Source organism: Branchiostoma floridae, unplaced genomic scaffold (assembly GCF_000003815.2).
Source record: "Branchiostoma floridae strain S238N-H82 unplaced genomic scaffold, Bfl_VNyyK Sc7u5tJ_1569, whole genome shotgun sequence".
Lineage (NCBI taxonomy): Eukaryota > Metazoa > Chordata > Leptocardii > Amphioxiformes > Branchiostomatidae > Branchiostoma > Branchiostoma floridae.
Genome location: NW_023365765.1, coordinates 122,946 through 135,402, shown reverse-complemented (window position 1 = coordinate 135,402; position 12,457 = coordinate 122,946). Strand labels below are relative to the sequence as shown.

The following is a 12,457-nucleotide window of genomic DNA, read 5'->3' as shown; positions in this document are numbered from 1 at the left end:
GTAACAAGGCAGCTGAATAAATTTTTTAAAGACAAATCGACGACTATCCCTAGATTGCCTTCAATTTACAGCCGCACGACGAATGTAACCAGGCCCTAAGATACATTTTAGTAATTGTTATTACCTCACCCCACAAGTGACTTATCAAGTTCTGGTCAATTGGTGTTTTTAAGCATTCAAATTTCACTAGTATATTTTTGATGATGATTCTGTTTTGTCTTTTGTCTTCAGAAAAAGGAGAAAATGGAAGAAGCAAACTCCACGGAGAGACGGTTGCAAAAGCAAGGTGACGGACATCGCCGGTCACGTCAGAACTCTCAGCCAGTAAACCTAGCAACGGATTCGTAGAGCGATTCGACTGTGTCCTCTTTATATCTCCCCTACGTCTTCGTGACGGACGATCGCTGCCGCGCGGAACTTAAGACGATCGTACAAGACGTCAAAGACAGGAAGTACGTCTCTAAGAAAGCTGCGTATGTTGGCGTCATCGTCGTCGACTCGGCGCCCGTTGACATGGAAACCCCCGTCATGCGTCTGACAAGACTGTTAGAAAAATACCTGAAGCTGCCGTATTTCAGACAGCCGCAAATTTGTTATTTTGTAGAAAAGGACTCCAACTCGCCGAACGTCTTGAAAAGCACGATACGGGACGCAATGGAGATGTCTGGAGAAGGTGAGTATGAAAGTACCATTTCCTGTCGGATCACAGATAGAAGCATAAGTGAACCTCCCCCAGCCTACCACAGATGTTCTCTCCCCTCCCCTAACCATTCGTGGCTTGTACATCATTGCGGTCATGGTGACGCCGCTACCCTACCCCACATATCGTGTCTGTGTTATCTGTGAGTAGACAGGAAATGGAGTTCTCTTCGGAACTTGTGGAGAAGAGAAGAAGTGATCTTATCTTGTGTAGCTCATCGACGAATGTGATCTCGATCCAGCTTAGTTCATTGATCAATCGTCCACTAGTTGTGACAGAGAGGTCACAGGCACTATACAAGCGCAGTCAAAATTTGCAGGTTCATTGTACTGGGGACAATTCCATAGCTCTTTTGGACAAGCAAACTCATGGTTTAACTACTGCTACGTGGACCGAAACATTTTTCAACAGCAGCCAAGAGTCGAACTCGGAACCTTTGAGTTGTCCAGAGACAGGGGCACTAAGTACTGGACTACGCTTACTACTTAGTGTAGGGACCATGCAATAAGAATATTGAGGGAAAGAAGGACATTAAACCCTCTGTATTTGATAATCATTCAAAACATGATAATATGAATGTAATAACGTGAACAGCTTATACGTTTCAAAATTTGTCCGCGGGAGGTATTTTCTTATTTACGAAGTTCTTCCAGGTCACAAGTTACCAGCTAGATTTCCCTCTGAATGGCCCCTTTATTCTATCCTGCCGCGAAATAACGATGTTAACAAAATCTAATTCTGAATGTTTCAAACCGGGAAGCCGTTACTGCCAGTGGTCTCGACGTCAACACAGATTTACCACTGACGCATTTGCCTAGTGGTGATTATGTGACTCTCGCCCACACAACAGTCAAACCGCAAACGATGGCGGAGTTTCCATGGCGTCTTCAGATCGCACAGGATATCAACAATTATCATTCATAAGCCCCCATTTTCTCTACGATGTAAATTTATGAATTAAAGGACAAATTACCACAGAAACCTGACAGAATACACTTATGACTTTCGCCATGGAGGTTGTACTAGGATTGTACAAATGCATTTGGAAATTGGGAAGGGGTTGGAGTAACGAAGGTCAAGTTTGATTGTGGGCAGCTTTTTAATGTACTAAAGTTTTGATAGTTTTCATCAATGGAATGCGCTTTTTGTGATTTTTGGTCACTCAGTGCTCTCTCAATGGTCTCAGTGTAAAGAGGGTGTTACCGCCATTAAACGTTCATCATAATTCGATTAAATTTCACGTACCTTACGGAAATATCAAATGTCACTCCGTCTATTTCAGACTCGTACTTACAGAGGGAGAGCCGGCTCACCAGGATGAAGCGGTGCTTAGGACTCCGGAGGAAACCATCACACAGAGAGGGGGAACTAGAAAGGTAAGCACAGATCCCTAGCGCCATAACGTGTAAGTTGTACATTATTGAAACAACCTAAGTCGGAGCCGATTGCTGGCGACATGCTTGCCCTTTTACGCATGGCTTTATTCGTAACGGCTCAAATTTAACTAATTAATTGTGACGATAACCTACCACGATTTAACGCAATACGTACCTGATGCCTTTCTGATCAGCGGGGAGCGTTGCGATAGACGGCATATGTAAAGTAAAACTCAGGTCAGGTCAACGGACTAAGACAAGACTGGATTCCAGACTACGTCCCTGGTACTTTGATATAGCATGTATTGCGCAACCTTTCGTTATAAGCAAATTAAAACTTAAAGTTACTAATTCCATCGTTTTACCTTCAGAGCGAGGGAGCAAGAGAGAACCACTAGATTACTCCTTCAGAATACAACTCAGCTGGACACTCAAGTATGAGATGTAAGTCTGGCGTTCTTGAAATAAACACTTCTTCTGGCTGAAGAAGCTGGAAAACATAACATATGGTCTACAATATTGTTACATTTTATTTTCTTCGATAAAGCATAAACGAAAGTGGATGTTCAAGAAGTATAATATCTTTCACACTAAGAAAAGGCTTTTTGTTCCATGAACAACTGCATGGTCAAAGAAACAAAAGCACGAGAAGGTAATACTTTGGTAATATCTGCAGCTGGTTGTTTAGCCTATGTTGACGTATTACGACGGCAGCATTTTGTACCATTTCACCTGTGACCGTGACTGACGCAGGTGTATCTGTGACTGTGTTTTCCAGGGAGGCCGGCAGGCACAGCCTTATGCAGCCTCATTGAACGTCACCAAGAACGCCATCTTGTTGCTAGGTTACGAAAATTGCTTTGGACAATCTGTCGATATTTCTCTTTAGAAGAAACCAGAGACCAGCATTAAAACTGGAGACGATGCCATACGCAAACTCAATGCCACGTGGCCTTAAAATTATTATTGTTGCTGTTGTTGCAAATACAATGCAAGAATTCCATGTATTGTTAGAAGTCGAGAGGAGACTTTTAAAGTTTTTAACGGAGAGCAACGGAAACAGATGTACAGTACGTGAAATAAATGATTTTTGATCTGAGTCATTCAAAATGGCCGACCTATGACGTCGTAAATCATTATGGCTGCGCCCTGGATCGTATTTAAAACAGAACAAGCTTTTCCTTTTAAGAACTTGTAAATACATTTCCTTGCCACACATTACAGGTGTTAGAACGGACCACGTAGACCAAGCTTACCACGTCAATTCTCACAATACCACGTAACCTGTCAGAAACGCCACCTAGCGGTTCCGATGTAAGTACAGGCACAATGACGACAGCAATGCCTGCGTTTTGCCAACGGGAGACATTAGGAACCACACGTACGGCATACATCATGGGAGCAGAAAATACGATAGACCATAGTGTACTGAATACTGATAGTAATACCCAAGCAGATGTTGGGCTACAAAATTATTGAATTTCCATGGTTGCCCGTTTCTGTCACTGTTTGGGAGACAATTTGAAATGCCAACCATCTACAAACGCCATACTTGGCGATGGCAGTCGGGTTCAAACTGTGCTTGTTTATACAAATTCGACGCACAGAAAATATTTGTCAGTCTTTAAAAGAAATGTTATGTGTCTTAATGACGTATGAGTAGCATCATCTCAGGACTAGTCTAGATATACCGTTATGTTTAAATGATACATTACTTTATGCATAACTTTTCAAACTTTTACCTCGAGAAGAAAAGGTGGAAAAATGGAAACTTCAGCATTAATGTCTAAACGTATTTTCTTGGCGATTCCTAAGCGGAAAAGTGGATGAGAAGCTTTAGCGAGCTCTGTCCATTTAAAGTTCGTTTCTTTATCGTGTTGATACAAAATAATTCAATAAATTTCCATTATTTTGATCAAACGATGAATAGCAATTTAATTTTTTTTTGCGGATTAAGTGACTTTCATAGACGGGTCGATAGAGGGCGTTACCAAATCTTTCGTACTCGAATTACTCTTTCGCGATAGCTTGATACACATCATTTATTTGAACTGCGATTTTGGAGCTGAATGTTTGAGGCCGTTTTAAATCACAATAACGATAATTCTCAAAGTTAGTCAACCATAGGACTTCAGTTAGCAACTCCTGTATTATTTAGCCTGTTTGGCCAAATTCTAAGGTTTACAGCGCCTCCTGTCCGCATGTTCTGTCACAACGTGCTTGCTTCTACGACTTTAAAAATCGTGCGACGACCAGCGGCGAATGCCATTACATTCACCGTAAGGCACGACATCGTATTAAGTTTGATGCTTGCTGTGCGTCAGGGAGGGAAAGTTGTCGCGACGGGAAAATTTTCACAGCAATCCCCAATCTCCTACGCAGAGGGGACCAAAGTCGCCTCAAAACGCCCTGGAGAGGGTCTGCATGCTTCTTTCGGCGTAGGCAGCCTATTTTTATTTCCCGTAGTTCGTAGGGAAAACCATCTTATCTACGTAATTCGCAGCGAGGCGATCAAATTTAGCGTAATTGCCTTCCTTGATTTAGCGTAATACGTAGGGTGTTCTTCTGAATTCAGCGTAAATCGTTGTCGGGACCCCCATGCAGACCCTCAATATGAGTTTTGAGACGACTTTGGCCTCCTCTGTGTAGGAGAATGTGCAGTCCCCTGCCAGCTGGGTTGTGTTAGCTCCACTGCCCCGGCCTCCAACAACTGTAACCTTCGACCTTGGGCGCTCTGTGAACGCCAGGATTTATGACGACTTTCCGACAGGCCGAAGTGTGGAGCCGCCGGGGTTCTTGTGTACTGGCTTTCCTCACATTAAGGATCCAATAAAACCCTACTTTGTGACCGAATTTGCCTCATTACTCTAAAATTATGTCCAAACAAAAACGTCAGGTAGAATTACAACGCTGTTTGGGTGCAGGTCAGTGACCGACGCCTATTGCATGCTGGGATTTTCGAACACGTCTTCATCGAATCAAGATGGCGGCTCCAAGTCAACAGGTGGTTTGATGCTGTTCCACTTTTACGATTGCTACACCACCAAGACACCGTGTTTTATACCTGATCTTCATCTTTGAATACGTTTCTTTAAGTTTTAGGATTTACGTTTTTTTTTTTTAATTTCATCGGTCGAATAGCATAAAGTGATGAAAGGGCTGGTATCAAACCTTCAAAACTACACAGAAAATTGAACACATCTGAAACACGATGAAATGTGGAAGATTAACACAAAGCGGTTCGGCGACAAGTGTAAGAACCTGGCATGTGTAAGGTCAGTGATAAGGTCCTGAGAAGACCCGTTAACAGTTCTCTCCTTCTTTGAAGATTTGTGAAGATCCGATAAGGAAGAACTTGTCCTTGGAGGTCTTGCCAACAGATGTCATCGCTTTACGGAGACCTTATGTCTTTCTCGCTTTTGTCTTTGAGTTACGTTGTCTCAAGGTCAAACACTGCTACTAGGTACATATATCTGGCAGAGCATTGATCTTCATTGAGTTATCTTTGGTGAGGGTTTGTCATGCTGTCAAGCATATAAGATATCGTAAATTTATTATTTCCTATAATTCTCCTAAAAAAATAGACTGCTGCTTGAAACCTGTTGAACCGAACCAAATGACAATAGAAAAAATCGTCTTAGACTGCTGCTTGAAAGATGCTGAATCTTTCTTAAAGTTAACTTTCTGGACAGTCCTACGTATAATAGAATCGAACCTGGCAAAGACGCGTCAGGGATTCGACGAAAGTTCATACTTTCAAGTACATGTAAAAGCATCGTCTTTTTCTGTAATATTTTTGTTAAAAAGTATTTCAATGATGGTGAGAACGACCCAGCCACCATCATCATGGGTAGGTAAGACCATATGTGGCCTGCAAATCTCGTTAAGGAGTAATCTCCGAAAGGTGCGAGGTACTTGACCTTAGATCCTGAAGGTTAATCTAAGACTTAGAGCCTCAGGATGAGGTCCAGCCGTCACCTCCTTCCCATGGACAGATAGTTTTATAAGTGCTTTGAGCATGCGCGGATCCAGGGGGAGGCGCGCCAGGCGCGCGCCTCCCCCTTCAGCTGGCAAAAAAAAAAAAAAAGATTAGCAAGATAAACCCAGGCTACTAGGGGCCTTCGGAAGTTATGCCAAGAATATTGACAACGTTATAAAACTAATTCGCTTATTTGAAAGGTGATTTTCTGGTAATTATTAAGAGAAACTTGCAGTTTGCAATTAATATTGGGTCTTTCGAGTCACGTAAACTTACGGTAAAGGCCCGGGGCGCGGCTGCATCAATTTCTCCCCAAGAAACTGGTGGGTCGCTGTAAGCCAAAATTGGCGCTCAAAGATATAGAAAGAGCGTGAAAATTTTGAAAGAACTCTAGAAAATCAACGAAATTTAATTATTTTTGATAAACTGGTGATTTCTACCGTCCGTCATCAGAGAGACGCAACCGGTCGACCCCGCCTTGGGAAAATCGGCGTCGTGCGCCGACACCCCCCTCCCCACTCCAGTTCTGATCAGTCGCCGCAATAACCGTGCTGACGTTTTTGTTGTCATTTTCCCCCGATTAATCGTCATCATATGCCACCGCAGAAGCAAAAAGAGTCCGAAATATATGCAATTTCAAATGCGTAAGACACTTTCAAAATCGTCTCCGACAAGCCGCTCAGATCCCACAAGATTTCTATGCAATTTTATAGGAGAGCGAGCAGCTTCGCGGTGAGAGGAAAATCGGCAGCCAGGTACAAATAATTTTGAGATATTGTTTGTGTAGCGTGGCGTCATTTATGAATATTAACAAGGAGGAACTAGCCTTTGTTAGGTTTGTTAGGTTTGTCCTCAGTGGTAGCAAAAAAAATAGTAAAAAAAATGTCCCTAACGTGAACAAGACAGCCACAGACATGACAAAAAGTTAGTGTTAGTTTGCTTCTCAAATTTGCTCAGAGATGGCTCTAAAATGCACCAGAGAGCCTCTATTTCTTAAAAATTTTCTGGGGGGAGGCCCCCCATACCCCCCCAACGAGAGGGGGGAACCCCCCTCTCGTGCTCTCCCCCCGCGCAGCTTGCGCTGCGCGGCCGCGGCCTTCGGCCGCGTAATGGTGCGCGCCCCCCCCTTACCAAATTTCGGGATCCGCCAGTGTTGAGTGTCAGCGTATTGCCAATGCGTACTCTCTAGTTGGACTTGCACAGTATTTAAGGACAAAGTGTCTTTGAATACAAGTGTTTATAGACCAGTGGGCCTCGTGCGCAAGAGCGAGCCAGTCTCTCTGGGCTGAGAAGAGCCTGGGTCCGACGGACGGCACGGGGTCGTAGGGCCGGAGGCTTCCTAGGTTCCAGTGCGTACTAGCGTGGCCACAAACCTCATCCGTAAAAAACTACATTTCACATTATCATACTGTCTTCCAATCGATGGTTCCATCACTTTCTTTGTTTTCTTTTTCTCTTAATTCAATAATCTAAATCAAACTTTCAAAAATCCCGGTGATAGAAAAGCTAAATCTCAACCACCCCACGAATGGTTTTTAAGTGCCTTGGATGTCAGCGCATTGCCAATGCGTACTAGCAACACCCGTAAAAACGGGGGAAAATCACATTTAATACCTGCATATCTTCAACCGAGATAAGTACAGGTCACAACGAAAGCAAGCATATAAAAGCTATCATAGTCCCAGATTTCATAGATCTAGTCTAGAATACATGTTCAAAGTTAGCTTTCCTCTCGCTTATCGGTAATGGTGAAAATGTATCAGGATTGTAGTAATAACAAACCCCAGGACTGTTCCTGCCAATGTTGTGTTCCTGTGCCCATGGCCCCGTGCCAGCCCCGGTCCTCTGGTTTCCGTCCCGGCGGCCCGGGATCGGACACACATGTTGTTGCTTCTCGGTGGAGCTTACACAGCAGACCGCAGGAGTCACACCCTCTTCCCGGTTCACTGCTAACGGCCGCGACTGGAATGCGGCTCCTCGAATTGCTACCTTCGCCAAGAAGGTTATATGTTTTCTGTGGATGTGTCTGCCTTTAGTTGTGAACAGCCTGCCTGAGGTTAACGTCACATTTCCAAACCAGGACCCGGCCGGGCTGTTTGTGGAATTGACGAAAAATAGATACGTATACGTAACAATATAGACAAATAATTCCCACGACTATTCTTTTTACGTCTTATGTACTTTGGTGTCTTTTATATCATACTTTTCGTCCCCGAAAGCTGCCCGGCCAGGTCCCGGTTTCGAAATGTGACGTACGCCTAACGTGGGAGGTTATAAATCTTATGATCTTTTGTATTGGTATATCCGTTGATATTCGCGAGGGCTAGGGTCTGGGCGACCAGGTGGCTTTCCTTGGTACTGCAGCAAAACTGACTAACCTTTGCGTCCAGCCTTCTTACCAATATATGGCACCGTCCTATAACCTGCAGCTGAATAATTGATAGCTTCTCTGATAGAGGTCTTCCACTCGTTCCTTGGCGAAGCCTGGTACATGTTGTACTAGAAAGAGCAAATCATGCATCTGCAATGTCACATGGGGTGAGATGGTTGTTTTGCCACTCTATTAACCTGAATATTTGATTCTTATTCAGATAAAGGTGTTCAATCCGTGCCTCGCCCTAGTCCAGCTACTGTACTAGAAAGTGTAAATCGTGCGCCTCCAAGGTGACATGGAGTGAGCTGGATCTTTTTCGGTCCCACCATGGTCTGGATGTTAACTTCACGGATCACTTGTGCGGTTTACTTGTACCCACACGATCGTGGAAAGTGCGTTTATTTGTTTCTGGCCAACTACCGCTAGATTTAGTTGTGGAACTCACGTGTCTATAACTTGAGCTCAGCGATCCGGTGTCAGGTTCAGTTCAAGAAGATTTACGAACTTGCAGGAGCCGAGTATTGCCTTTCTGACTCCTTATCACAATATCACGAACGCAAATCAAATTTACAACAAAGAAGGGCAGAGACAAGCACACATATCTTCTGAAGGTGGCACGTTTTCCGTCATCTAATGTTGAAGATCTTTCACCTGGCTTACGCCCTTGTCACACGTTCGGGACCTTCCCGCAACTTTGCTTTGAGGTATTACTACACCAAGGTCGGTACAGGGTTGGAAGTAACCTAGACTTCATCCTAGCTTTTCTAACTCCTATTTGCAGGACAAAGTTGAGAGAGTATGACTGCAGCTGCAGAGTGTCTAGACCACTATAGCAGCAGAACACGATGGACTACTACTAGATCCTACAACGACGTTTCTAACTTTGAATTTTCAAAGTAATGTATTTATAAGCATCGATATCCTCACCAACCAACCATGGTCTGGAGAACATCGGGAGTCCATGGTTTGCCATGTGTGACAAGGGCTGTGACAGTGCCAAAGCATTGAGGTGACCAATTGGAATAAAATCTTTTACTTTTTGGCATAGGTGGGCAGCCAGCGCGTTAAGTATAGTTCCTTAGTCGAATGAAATCGGCTAGGCTAATCACAACTCTGTAGTCTCAACAACCGGTTATGGCCTCGTCCATATATGTCAAAGCCAAAGTCCATGCTGTTAAGTGTAAGGGGATTGGTGCAGTGTTACGTTGCCCGTACATCTGTAACAAATGCTTAGGGGTGGTGCCCATCACCATTTCTGTAGCCTTTGGGCCACACATTTGCACAAGCCACTACAGCAGGGGACCAGTCCTCTGGTAGTGATGTGTGTAAGTCCCATACTCTTCCTCATTAGTACTGAGTGCTAAGGAGAGAAAACAGCATGTGCCATTTTAAAAGTATTTGGTATGACGACCGGGGATCGAACTCACGATCTACTGAATGCAAGGTATATGTACATGTAGGTAAACCCTATCATGCTGCGGTTTCATAGACCTAATCCTTTCAAAAATAAGCCTGTGGACAGATTTATCGTCATTTGGTAAATCATAACCTTCTTCACGTCGGGTAATGTAGGAGTTTGTTACCCTTTCCCGTTTAGGAAACGTTTGGGAGGAAGTTCGCGCTCGTGCATTTATTTGTGTTTCACAGGGGAGGGGAAACCGGCAGTTTGAGTTGCTACACGGCGGAACTGTCATAGCAAATATCACCGGCAAGTCCCTCACTGGAGCAAGAATAGTAAAGAATGGTCTTTTTCTAGCCTCCAAGTCCCACATACATACAAACGCTGCCCAAAATGTAACCTTCTTAATTTTAGAAGAAGGGGGTCTGCTGAATCGAATGCAAAGGCATATACAGTGGAAGCCAGTTAATTGCACCTCGGATAAACGCACACTTCGGATAATTGCACAGAATCCCTAAATCCCAAACCGTCTCCCATTCATTCCATTGTTAGTGACTTCGCTTATCTGCACAACAAAAAATCACCAACGCCGGATAATTGCACGACAATTTGTCAAACATCGTCGGCAAATTGACTGAAAATGCGTGTTAAAATCGTCAGACACGGTACAAATAAGCTGATAATGGCCTTTGTGAAGTCGCTTTACTGACAACATGTATGAAATTGTTATTGGGATCAAAAGAAAGCGATATTGTGGGGTCAGCACCATGAAGAGACGCTCGACCGCTTGAAAGGTCGTCAAAAGCCGGCATTACGATTTGGCAGACAACTTGCTTTGACATACAGTACTCAATAACAAATGTTCTCTATCTGTCCATTGTCTAATTACGTAATTAGGGTCGCGGGGAAATACTTATGCAGTGGTTTTATGTTCTTGGCAGCCAGTCGCAAACAACACAGCGACTCGGGGCCTACAGACGGACATAACACTCGCCTTCGGCGGTGCGCATGCAGTGCTTTAGTTTCGTGATAAGGAAGCTACATAACGTATACAGTAACCTACTTTTAGTTTTGATTTCAAGTGCATTGCAGAACGATGTTTCGTGAAGACATGTATATGACGTCCGGAGCACAACAAGTACAGCACTACTGTGGCACGTAAATAAACTGTGCGTTGTTCTACCTCCCATACCACCTCTCGGCCCCCCCGCCCGTGGTGATGTGGTCCAAATGACCAACTCCGCATTATCGCACACGCCGGATAATTGCACGAAATTCGCTGGCAAATTGGGTGTGCAATCAAGCGGCTTCCACTGTAATAGCCCTTTCGTCTGATAATGTTTAACAATCTACAGAAATCTTAGCGACAGTTATGATTATTCATTTAAAGTATAGATAACCCTGTCCACCAACATTGTACTTTTACTTCCTGTGACATTTACAAATTCCCTTTGCTACATGATTTTGTATTAGCCTGGAATCCAGCTGTATCATACTATATTTTTTTCTATATTCATAGCTCCCAAGTCTCTCCTGTCCACTTCGTCTTCGCAGGACAGAAGTGAAGAGACTCGGGGACTAAAATACGATTGGACACCAGGCTACGTTTGTATATCTACTGGACCGTCCCCGACTTGAGCTGGGGCATCTGCGCTGCTCTTGACATAGAACAAACTAGATTGTCCACGGCCGTGCGTCCTGGGAGCCGGGGCAGCCGTCTCCAACCAGACGTGTCAGCTGGATGACAGGAGAGAAGAATTTTGCCAAATAGGGACAAATAAGTTGCCATGGGATCTCAGTCAGTCTTATGTAGTTCATCCAGCTATTCCGAGGCAGGTCAGTTCACTCCTAGGCCAATTAACTTCCTCTCCAAGCAGAGGTTAGGCGTTTTTAGTAGTTTTTATCGGGGGTTCTATTTTGTACTCTTTCTTGATGTCTCGCGGCAAAAAAAGAGAACAAAAATGGAAAGCCCGATAAAAACGGTTTAAAAAGTTTTTAAAAAAACACAGCCGGAGCCTAACCTCCCCTTGCAGAGTACAATTAACTCCTACTAGGCTTTTTTTCCAAACTTTAAGTGCCCTATTACCATTTTCCATGGCAGTAAGAGACTAGAGTTGAAACCACCACGAAAAGTCTTCTTTTTTTTCTCGCTACCGCGAAATTAAATCCACGCGAACTTAAATGCATTTACAATATTCTGCCACGCGGGAGTCTGGTAGAGACTTCAGCCACCTCAGGGCACCCCGGAAGCGCTCGGACCTACTCCTGCAGCCCAAGCTGTGCAAACGCAGCTGCCCCGGCCCACAGCGGTCAGTTGTTGACTTGATGGATGTCCAGTGTGTTGTAGCGAGACCACAAGATGACTCTTTCTGTGTATAGAGTTTGGGGAGGGTCCGTGTAGACAGAAGGGGATTTGGCAGCACGACACAATAAATTTGAGAGGGCAATGGCATTGCTTGACAGTAAATTAACGAGGAAGTATCCCCAAATTTCCCTACATTTGGGTATTGGTGAAAGTAGGCTGCGAACACCGACACAACCGGACATCCAGCAACGACTTTTGCCTTTGGGGAAAGGATTCGTAATTTGAAATGTAGATAATCACGTGCTACTACGTAGAATGAGAAAG

General features: G+C 44.1%; 1 long non-coding RNA gene across 1 annotated transcript; it reads left to right on the top strand.

The window, feature by feature from the left end:
- Nucleotides 1-247: 247 nt before the first annotated feature.
- On the top strand, nt 248-3,176 carry LOC118408319. Its single transcript, XR_004830281.1, has 4 exons — nt 248-673; nt 1,983-2,076; nt 2,448-2,520; nt 2,855-3,176. It is a non-coding gene; the product is annotated as an uncharacterized LOC118408319 (long non-coding RNA).
- The last annotated feature ends 9,281 nt before the right edge of the window (nt 3,177-12,457 follow it).